Raw genomic sequence first — 9,967 nt, forward strand, 5'->3', positions numbered from 1 at the left:
ATGCCCCGCCACCACCATCACCACCAATACATGCAGCCCCGGTGCAGTCCCGTCACACGGGCAGGAAAAAGTCCCGTGTGACAGCGGCGGAGCCCTCTCCCTCCGAGATCGCGGACGTGCCCGGGAGGATTTTGACATGCCTGGAGGCCGCCAAATTGACCGGCGCGCGCAGCCGGTACGCGCGCCGGCGAAGCCAGCGCCGTGCCGCCGCCACGAGGCCCTGGAAGGCCCGGCAGTCCACCAAATATGAAAAGGACCAATGCCCTGCCATGCCGGAACTGCCGACCAATGCCAAAGCGCGTAGCCCTCTCAGCTGGGCAGACCCACCAATCCCCGAGGCCCTGGAGGCCTGTGACGAAAACAACGAGGACCAGAAACGCCGAAGAGATCGTCACTTCGAGCCAGGCCATTAGCGAGATAGCGTGTTGCGATTGTTTGCGAGATTAGTGGGTTTTATTTTTTAAATTACGAGTGATAGTGAGATTGCATTATATTCTCTTTTTGGATTATCAGTGTTGCTGATCTTTGAGTGAGTACAGTGTGCTTGAGTTCTCCCTATCTGCCATCCCTTCCCTATCACCCTCTTAGAATTTGCGTAGTAGATTTTGTAAGTCTTCGAGCGATTCTTTTTGTATTTGCGACGGACCTTCCGCCCTCAACTCGAGGCCCGTGGTATATTGCGTGCGCCCTAACTTTAGTATCTTGCGCCCTTTCCCCGACAAGCCTCCGCCCTTCCTTCTCCCCCACCCCCTTTTCCCTTTTTGCGTTCTGATACCGAGGTAATTTAGAAAGTAGCCATTTTGCGATCGGGAACCTTCCTCCCTGAGACCCCCTCACCTCTCCCGCCGCTAGCCGTGCCAAATCCCGTCGAGTAAACAAACGAGGACCTCTCGGAGTCACTCGTCGGTGCTACACCGTTATAGTAGCTGGCGCCCAAATATTATCCAAGTACCATTCCTCAGCTGACAGCCCCCCCCTGTCCCCCTTGTCGACACCGCGTGCTCCCGAGCGAGTACACGCGTGCCTATTTTGATTTCTTCTAGCCTAAGTATTGTATTGCGGATTATATTTTCTTCTCTATTTGTTATATTGTAGCAACCTCTACTTATCTCGATTAATTATATTCTTTTCTATTCTACCCCGTGTCCCCCTTTCTTTTGCGTCCCCCCTCACACCGTAGTTTTGAGATAGCTGTATTTGCGAGACCCTGGGCCATTTTCGTGGCCCAGCACGTCACAACTCATTTCTGTCTGGTTGTGGTAAATTCTGCCCGAAAACACATTAACTTTCCAAAGAGGCTACGGATCGCAATGATATTTGTTGTGTGTCTTCTGTGTGTAAAATGTTGTTTTGGAATTGTAATTGACACCAAAACACCAATCCCTTCTAGCATTTTACCTGAAATGTGAAAAATAAAAAAAAATTTCTATCGATAGTCTGATTAAAAAATTACTATTCTCTGGTCTGCAGTGTACAGACCTTTTTTTTGACCAGTTTTATGAGAGCCAATAGAAAAGTCTACTCAGTATATGTCAATATCTAGACGTAGATACAATAGATACAACTCGATAAAAAACTGACTAAACTAAAAGAATTCTCTATTTCAACTCTACATAACTCAATTCTTAACATCAAGTAATTTCACAACCGTAACGTGATACCAGTAATAATCGTGATGAGAAAGTCACGTGTGGCGATCACGCGAGTAGCACCTTTCTTCTATTAAAGAAATTCACAGCACTCCTGTACTTGGCGTAGTTTTTTACACATAAGTGTTTTTTGGGGGGATATCACAAGTTTTTGATGCTCAACAGGATATAGAAGCTCTAAGCACTGAAATCTATATTTTTACAGATATAAAATGTAAATGCATTTTGATGTCGCTAATCAGTAGATGTAGTGCGAGTAGATGGACGTGCGAAGACGAGGACGACGACGACGACGACGACGACGACATGACGACAGACATGAAATAAAATCATCTCGATCGCCATATGAATACGCCCTGATCTCGTACACTAATCGTATTGAACTTAGTGGCAATTGATTCAAAACCCTCGACTCCTATAGTGAATGTATCAATAACTTCTTCTCATACACAGCCGTTCATAAGATTTTTGAGTTGAAACACAGGTACATACAAGAAATGCTTCGAGCAAAGAGTCTCGACGGACCGTCCCCTGTACGTCAGGTTGCCTGTACTTGGCGCAAGACTCAACCGAGTCTCTTGATATATTTAAGGCAACTGAATCCAAATCTGAGGTCAATATTTCTGAATTCAAGATTGCGGATCCAATATGGCAGATGAAAATCCGAGAAATAGTACCGAAAAATCTTAAATCCAAATTTTTAGGAGAGTCTAATTATTTTTCTTTTTTTGTACACCATGTTGGATGTGCTATTTTCAATTTTCAAGTTTTGACCTCAGATTTGAATTCAGCGATTGAATAAATCCACAGAAAGAAATTTTGATATAGTTTTAGTAATTTTTACATTGATAACATTCTTAGCTCAAAAGTATTTTTTCGTGAAATAGTCCAGTGATTAAGCCATTAACAATGCAGCACGATTATCTTACAAATATACATTAAACCGTCATTAAAATTATAGCGGGAAACCGTGAATTAATAGAAATGAGAAAACTACAGCATTTGCTAGACCTAACATGAATTGCGTTAAGTACGTGTAAACGATATCAGAAAAGAAAGTAATTTTTACTAACAGGATCATTAAGACAGCTATCAAGCGAGAATTACTGCAACTAAATACATATATGGCGTAATATATGAATAATGAATATATGGAGCTGCACAAGCATGAATAGAATTTTGATCATGTATAAGAGTTTTCGATTTGAATGCAAAATATAAATATTAAGAGCTTCACAGTCATTCCCATTTGATATGCTATTGATGGAATGCCCTGTACAGCGATTACTGTACTGTTATCGGAGCTCATTGGGAAATAATTTTTTTTTCATGGAATTGGTAGAACTGCAATTACCGTAGGAGTATGCAGAAAAAACAGTCAGTATTAGACTACATATATGTTGTAACGTGAACTTTTGACAATCCACGCCACAAACGAGCCGCAAGAAGAGGGATGTAGGAATTAACTGTTTAACGCTCCAAACGTAAGTCCTAGATTAAGGCGCACAGATTCCTTAGTATTAAGTAACCCGCCTGTCGTCCGCTTTAATGTTTCGTTGCTTGGTTTTATTTGCATACTGCTTGCTTTCTTTTTCTTTTTCTTTCGTTGGATAATGTATGACGCTTTGGTGAAACCGATTGGTGTGAGAGCTGGTGGAACAATGCCGAACAACAGGGGAAGTGAGGAAAGAGGCGTTGATTTTTGGTGACCCTTGGAGACCGACTGCCGCCGCTTCACGAGGAGGGGATGCTGCATCCAAAGAATCAGGAGAGTCCAAAGTACCCGGGATGCGCTCATGCTTTCATCTGCCGGCCGTCCAGCTGGGACGCCCTACGATCGACGCCGCCCTCGCCGCCGACCAGGAGTTGACGTGTCCTCCTCGTCCTACCACGGGGCCGCGAGAATGTCTACGGCGGGCTCAGGCCGATGTACCGCCGGAGACAAGGAGGGAGAGCAGCCAGCACCGCGGACTCCCGCGCTCCCTGGACAACGAACGGACCGCAGCACCCGAAGACTCCCGAACGTGCCGCCGACAGCTTCGGTCATCTTCGTGGCTAGCGATGATCCTCGCCGCGAAAAACCACTTAAGCAATTAATACGTTTGAAGTTCGATGTTTTGTCACGGTTCCGCCAGCGCCCGATTAATGTAAATAGTGGGGGTCAAGAGGTCTCGAGCTCAGTGAAATTGAAATAGTACTTGACTTACGTTTGGAGCTTATTAGCGAGTGGTCGTATGGGAAAAGTAGTAAGCGTAGGCAAAAGAAGAAAGAACGTAGAACTGATAACGGAATTGATATAGAAGGAAGGAAGGAGGGAAGGAAGGAAGGAAGCCCTTCCGGCTCTTGAGACCTTGATATTCGTTGCCGCTACGAGATTTGGTGAGACCTTGACTACCCTTATAAATTGGCGAAATAATTTCTCGGAGTTAGCGAAAAATTACCGTTAGGCCTTCTGCCTCAACGTAAGTATCTCCGATTATGAGAGTCCCGATGTGAATGTCTTTCCGCATCGGGCTAGCAAAAAGGACGATAGTGCTGGGCGTTGCGATTTAGTGGTATTTCGATAATTTTCTGTTTGTTTGATTTTTGCCGCATGAGGCCCTAAAGTAAGTTCTATACTGGAATCTGTCTCTAAAGTAAGTTATCTTTCATAGTAAATTCTTTCAGTAGCGCCGCGATTTTAGGCGATATTTCACATTATAATTTATTGATGTCTCGCATCTTCTAGTTGCTGTTCATTGCTTATAGGTTTTCCGAATTCTTCTTGGCTGAATCTTGAGCGCCCCTCTGGCTTAATAGAATCGTAGAAATCCTTTGTTCGCGAGATATACGCTCGACCCTCGCGGTGACCGCGTGTGTTTTCGCCAGCCGTTTTTGCCGGTCCTTCTGAACACGGCCAATTAATAGCCATGATTAGTATTGTGAAGTAAATTAATAGTATGAAAAAGCGTTAAAACTGGCAACTATAGGATGCTTTTAGATATAATCATTATATTGTATGCTCTCGCTATTTATGTGATTTCTTGGTGTTATCTATTCTGCATTTTGTATTTGTCGCGTGCTTTTCTGTTACTTTTCGAATCTCCGGGTGCCGCGATTGACTCTCTCCAATTCGCGTGAAGCTTTGTTAAAATCTAGAGAATTGTAGTCGCGATTTCGCCGGAACCTTTGTTCGTGATTCTTATTTATTCGTGGGACCTGCCTACGTTTGTGATCCGTCCTATTTATCTCGCGCCATTTGTGAAAATATCAGAACCCTCTGTTTAGTCTCCAAAAAGTATTCTAAAGTCGAATTGCTAAGGACGGCCCTGTGCCGCGAGCGCGTCACGAGCCTCACCACTCCCCGCGAATACACGCTACGCCCGCGCCAACGAACGCGCCGAGCTCGAATCTCACGCGTGCGCCATCTACCGCGCGATAGCCGCCGTGCTACTCTATGCGAAGCGCCGTGGATCGCTGAACGCCTTCTAATACCTTATTCTAGCTGATTTCTGAGACTATGGTCTAATATTATATGTCCGATTGATGTTCGTGGAATCGTTCCGCATTGTTAGCGTCTTTTGCGTTTATCTTTCCGCGTTAGTTTAAGTCCATTCTTTATTGTAATCTTTCCACATTTCAGTAAATTCCTTAGAGCGTATTATTTAGTTTGGCGAATCTTGTACCTTTAGAATCCGTAGACTTTGCGTTTGTTGAATTATATAAAGTCACCCTTTCGACATTCAACCGATATAATTGGTAGATTTTCTTGCTTATGTTTCTCCGATTACTAATCATTCTATTGCTTGCTTATCTATACTTACGTTTTTCTTTTCGCATGTATATTATAGTAATTTCCTTAAATTAACTTCTCTTTGGTTTATATCGAATCTTTTTCTTGGCTTTGTTAAATTACCATACGACTTTTGTTACATTGGATTGATTCGCTTTGCACCGCTCTTGGTTGATACTTTTTCTTGCCGCCTGTCTTGGGCTTATGTGAATTTTCTTTTGGCTATTTTTCTAATTGCTTTTCATTGCTGGTTATAAAATATAGCTCTGGTGCGTTAAATCAACGTTGTGCTTTTCCTGCTTTATACTGTTATTCCTCTGTTCCCTGCCTGAACGCTACGACGCTTCCGACTAGCTAGCCACCGGACAGGGCATTTGGTGTATTACTGTTTAGCGACTCCCTTTCCCCCGCTGCTTAGTGGACATCTTACGGATCGGCCGTTGTCCCTTGGAGAATCTCGTAGTGAGATTAAGTTTAGTGACTTTGTGAACGGGTGGCACGTCTTAGGACCGTTTGCGTCGTCCCCGGATCCGTTAATTTCTTAGTGATAATTTTGTGAACGAGAGACCCGTCTTAGGCTGTTGGCGTGGTCCTCGCTTCCTTAGTATTCGTGTTTAGTTTTAGTGTAACCCGGCCTTTTCCGAATTGGATAAAGTATTTAGTGACAAAGAGAGTGCGTTGCACTCGTGGACTCCCGCGAGGGATACCTGGCGCCCAACCCGTGATTTCGTGTTGGTGATAGGAGGTAGAGACAGAGGACCATTGCGGGTCGTTTTTGATAACGTAAGATATATTCCCCATCGATGGAGTAGGCTAATTTCCGTGTTGGGATTTAGGACATCATCTATCCCTTTCTTACGTTGCAAAATTTGGCACCCAACGTGGGGCCCAAAAAGAAAAAGATCTTACGTTACAATGTATAGATATAGCGGGTATGAATTGTCGGTATAGCGTGATCATATAGAGAAAGCTGCAGCAAGTCAGTTGGCCCGTGGCCACAGTAGCAATAATCAAATCCATTCGGGCTAATTGATTCGAAAATTATCACATAAGGGAACAAACGAAATTAAAACGCCTTCACTGATTCGAGAAAATCCTCGAAGAATATGAAGACTGACAACCTGTAAATTCACGATACACATCGTTATTTGCATATATCATGTGAAGGAATTCAAAACACGAATTTCCGTAAAGATTAAATTGACAAATGTTTGTAAAAGTTAATTCGATGAATTTCTTTGTCAGTAAAGTAATTATACAGATTTTTTAATAAGAATAACATTTTATAATGATTTTCTATACCCTTTCTAACTTTGCAGAAAAAACCAAAGGGAGTCTGAGTTTTACATTTAAAAATCCTTTCGAACGACCGTATATCTAGTTATACTGAACATAATGAGTATTACAGCTTCCTCATTGTATTTCATCGATTTCCTCCCATTTTACGAATACAGTCGTCCTACACCATATTTCAAGGAAGCGACTCTGTCTAATCCGATGTAAATAGATCTCCAGATTTAAAAGTGTGTCACAATGTAAATCACAGCTACTGCCGCTATGGCCAGACGGTTAAGGAATCCCCTGGAGAATTCACATTACGCATTCCTTACAAATTCCGTGCATGCATTCATGTCAGCTGGCTGGAAAACCCTAGCGCGAATCTGTATATTATCTTTTTTAAAGAAATATTTCACAGGCTACTGTTACTATATTGGCTGTCAGAATTATATAATACAACCCGCTACTGTTTACTAATAATAGGTGCTACTGTACTTTATCAGCTGCCACCGCTGTTAACACATCATTTAAAAAGTCTCTGGTCTAACTAAGAAAAACAAATTGTTTTTTAGAAATTCGACTTTATTCATCAACATACTCTCCTTCAATAGTGATACATTCATTCCAACGCTCCTCTAACTTTTCGATGCCTTTTTTGTAGAATGATTTGTGTTTTCTCTCAAAATAGGCCTCAGTTTCGGGAATTACTTCCTTATTTGAGCCAAATTTCTTTCCCTGGAGCATCTTTTTGAGGTCTGCAAAAAGCTAGTAGTCGCTGGGGGCCAGATTTGCAGAGTACAGTGGGTAGAGAAGCAATTCGAAGCGTAATTCATTCATTTTAACCATCGTCGACAAGTTGTTGTTTTTGGTCCAGTGTAAGCAAACACGACATGCACTTCCAAAGCAAAGACAAATCGTTCTACAAAAAAGGCATCGAAAAATTAGAGGAGCGTTGGAATGAATGTATTACTATTGAAGGAGAGTATGTTGATGAATAAAGTCGAATTTCTAAAAAGCAATTTGTTTTTCTTAGTTAGACCAGAGACTTATTAAGTGATGTGTTACTATAGTAACTATTATAGTGGCTGCTATCATTATGCAGACTGCTAGTATTATACACAATATTATTACAATACAAAATATCACTAGAATAGCCTGCATAAATCTGTTATAACTACAGTCCCTTTAAAGGTAAAACTTTTTTACACGACTGTACTATTTTGTTGCTCTAACAGTAAGAATGTAGATTCGGCAGCCTGATAGAGAAACAAAATTACCTTATTACACGCATACCTACATATTCCATAATATCAGTAATGTACATAGAAAACTCTTTGTAGACTGTACTACATTTTTTCAATTTAATACAGATGTGTATTTTCCACTTGAAATATAATACCAATGTCTATACAATAGCAATGAAAATCGCAGAGCAGAGTGGTTTTAAGCAAAATAAATAAACGTTCCATCAATGCGCGGCTAGTCGTTCTAGCATAAATTGTATAAGCAATGACAAGATTACTAGACAGAGGAAATTGTAACTTCAGATATAGTATTCATTTTCCAATATGTACCTGATGGAGAGACGATCCAAGTTTGATTTAGGTGATGAATAGCTAGTTCAACTAGAATATTCCCAGAGTAGAAAGGTTAGTGCAGCTAGCAGAAGATATTATTTATCAACTCTTAAATACACGTCCAAGACAAACCACATCCTCATATATGAAGTCTGCGTTGCATATAGTCCAAGAGTTGGTACGTATCTTTTGCAATATATTGTTTTCTTATCAGAGAGCAAATCAGTCCTGGTAATTTTGTTTCATATCAAATTGATTTATTTCTACTAAGGTTTACACTGTGAATTCACTCACTTCTGACTCTCACTAACCGGATCGTACGGTATACTGAATCAATGTTATTTTGTAAAGCGTACCCGAGACAGTTCCGTAAACAGGCTGAAATATTATTGCCGGTATGTAATTATGGTTTAATAAATAGATATTGGACAAATATTTTCCTGTCGCATTCATTTCGCTCGTGACAATGCATCCACGCTCCCCGACTACCGGAATCACTTCCGATTCCGGTTGTTGTAACTTCACTTCCGGTTTTCTGGGTGCGCCCATGAAACACTAGTGCTTCCATGTTATAGCTTTTCTATAATAGAGTTCAACGTGGCGAATTGTATCATATTGTTATATTGTAGTTCTTTAAACGATCTTGAATAAATACTAAAATTGTTTAAGTCCTTATAACCCGTAGGAAAATTTCTCATTGCCAATGGCTTTTATTAAACCATTTTATTAAGGTAAGCTAGGGTAGGGTAAGGTAAGGTAAGGTAAGGTAAGCTTTTATAAAAGTGTGCTAAATTAATAAAAATTGATGAAAAATCACATATACAGACTGTGTCAGCTAAGATGTATGTTTCAGATTTGCGGTGAAACGGTGCACAATTTCGAAGATTTGATGCCACGACAACCTAACTAGCTGTAGATTTTAAACATCATATTTCTCGCTTTAGATTTTGAAATCTTCGTTTTCCAAAATCTACTTCCAAGAGTACGAAGACCCCAAAATCTGCGGCGAAGAGCAAGAAGAGTTGAAAATCCACAACCAGGAAGACGAAGACTCCAAAATCTACATCTAGGATCACAGAAATCTACAGCAGGAATACATCGGCTTCTAACTTGTAATAAAAAATAGCATTGTAATATGTTTAAGCAACCTTGTACGGGTTTGCGTCTGACTGAACGGTTACCTCAAAACAATTGCGAATCGTGAGTTCGGCGTGTTTTTGTGACGAATTTGTCAAAAAATGATAAAATTTCGAACGCAAATATCTTCCTTATTATGTGTGCAGTCCGTCCGAATTTTGTTTGCATCTCTATTACCTTTTCTTGCTCTACAACTTTTGCATTTAACTTTTTTAAATATCATTTGAAATGGCGAAGATAATTTTTTTTATTTGCGACCGGAAGTTAAGTGAACAATAATAATATGCCCATTCGATCTGCAATCAAAAAATATTCAATGATCATGACACTAGATTGTAGAAAATATGCACCGTTTTACCCAAAATCTCAAACGTGCATCTTAGCTGATACACTCTGTAGATATATGCTTTATATTGTGCATTTGTTACGTATATCGACCTTCATTCTGAAACACAAGAAATAACGTAGCCGACAGGGAGGAGGATGAGGAGGAGGACGAGGAGGAGGAGGACGAGGAGGACGAGGAGGAGGAGGAGGAGGACGAGGACGAGGAG

This window comes from Cephus cinctus, unplaced genomic scaffold (genome assembly GCF_000341935.2).
Source record: "Cephus cinctus unplaced genomic scaffold, Ccin1 Ccin1_scaffold1029, whole genome shotgun sequence".
Classification (NCBI taxonomy): domain Eukaryota; kingdom Metazoa; phylum Arthropoda; class Insecta; order Hymenoptera; family Cephidae; genus Cephus; species Cephus cinctus.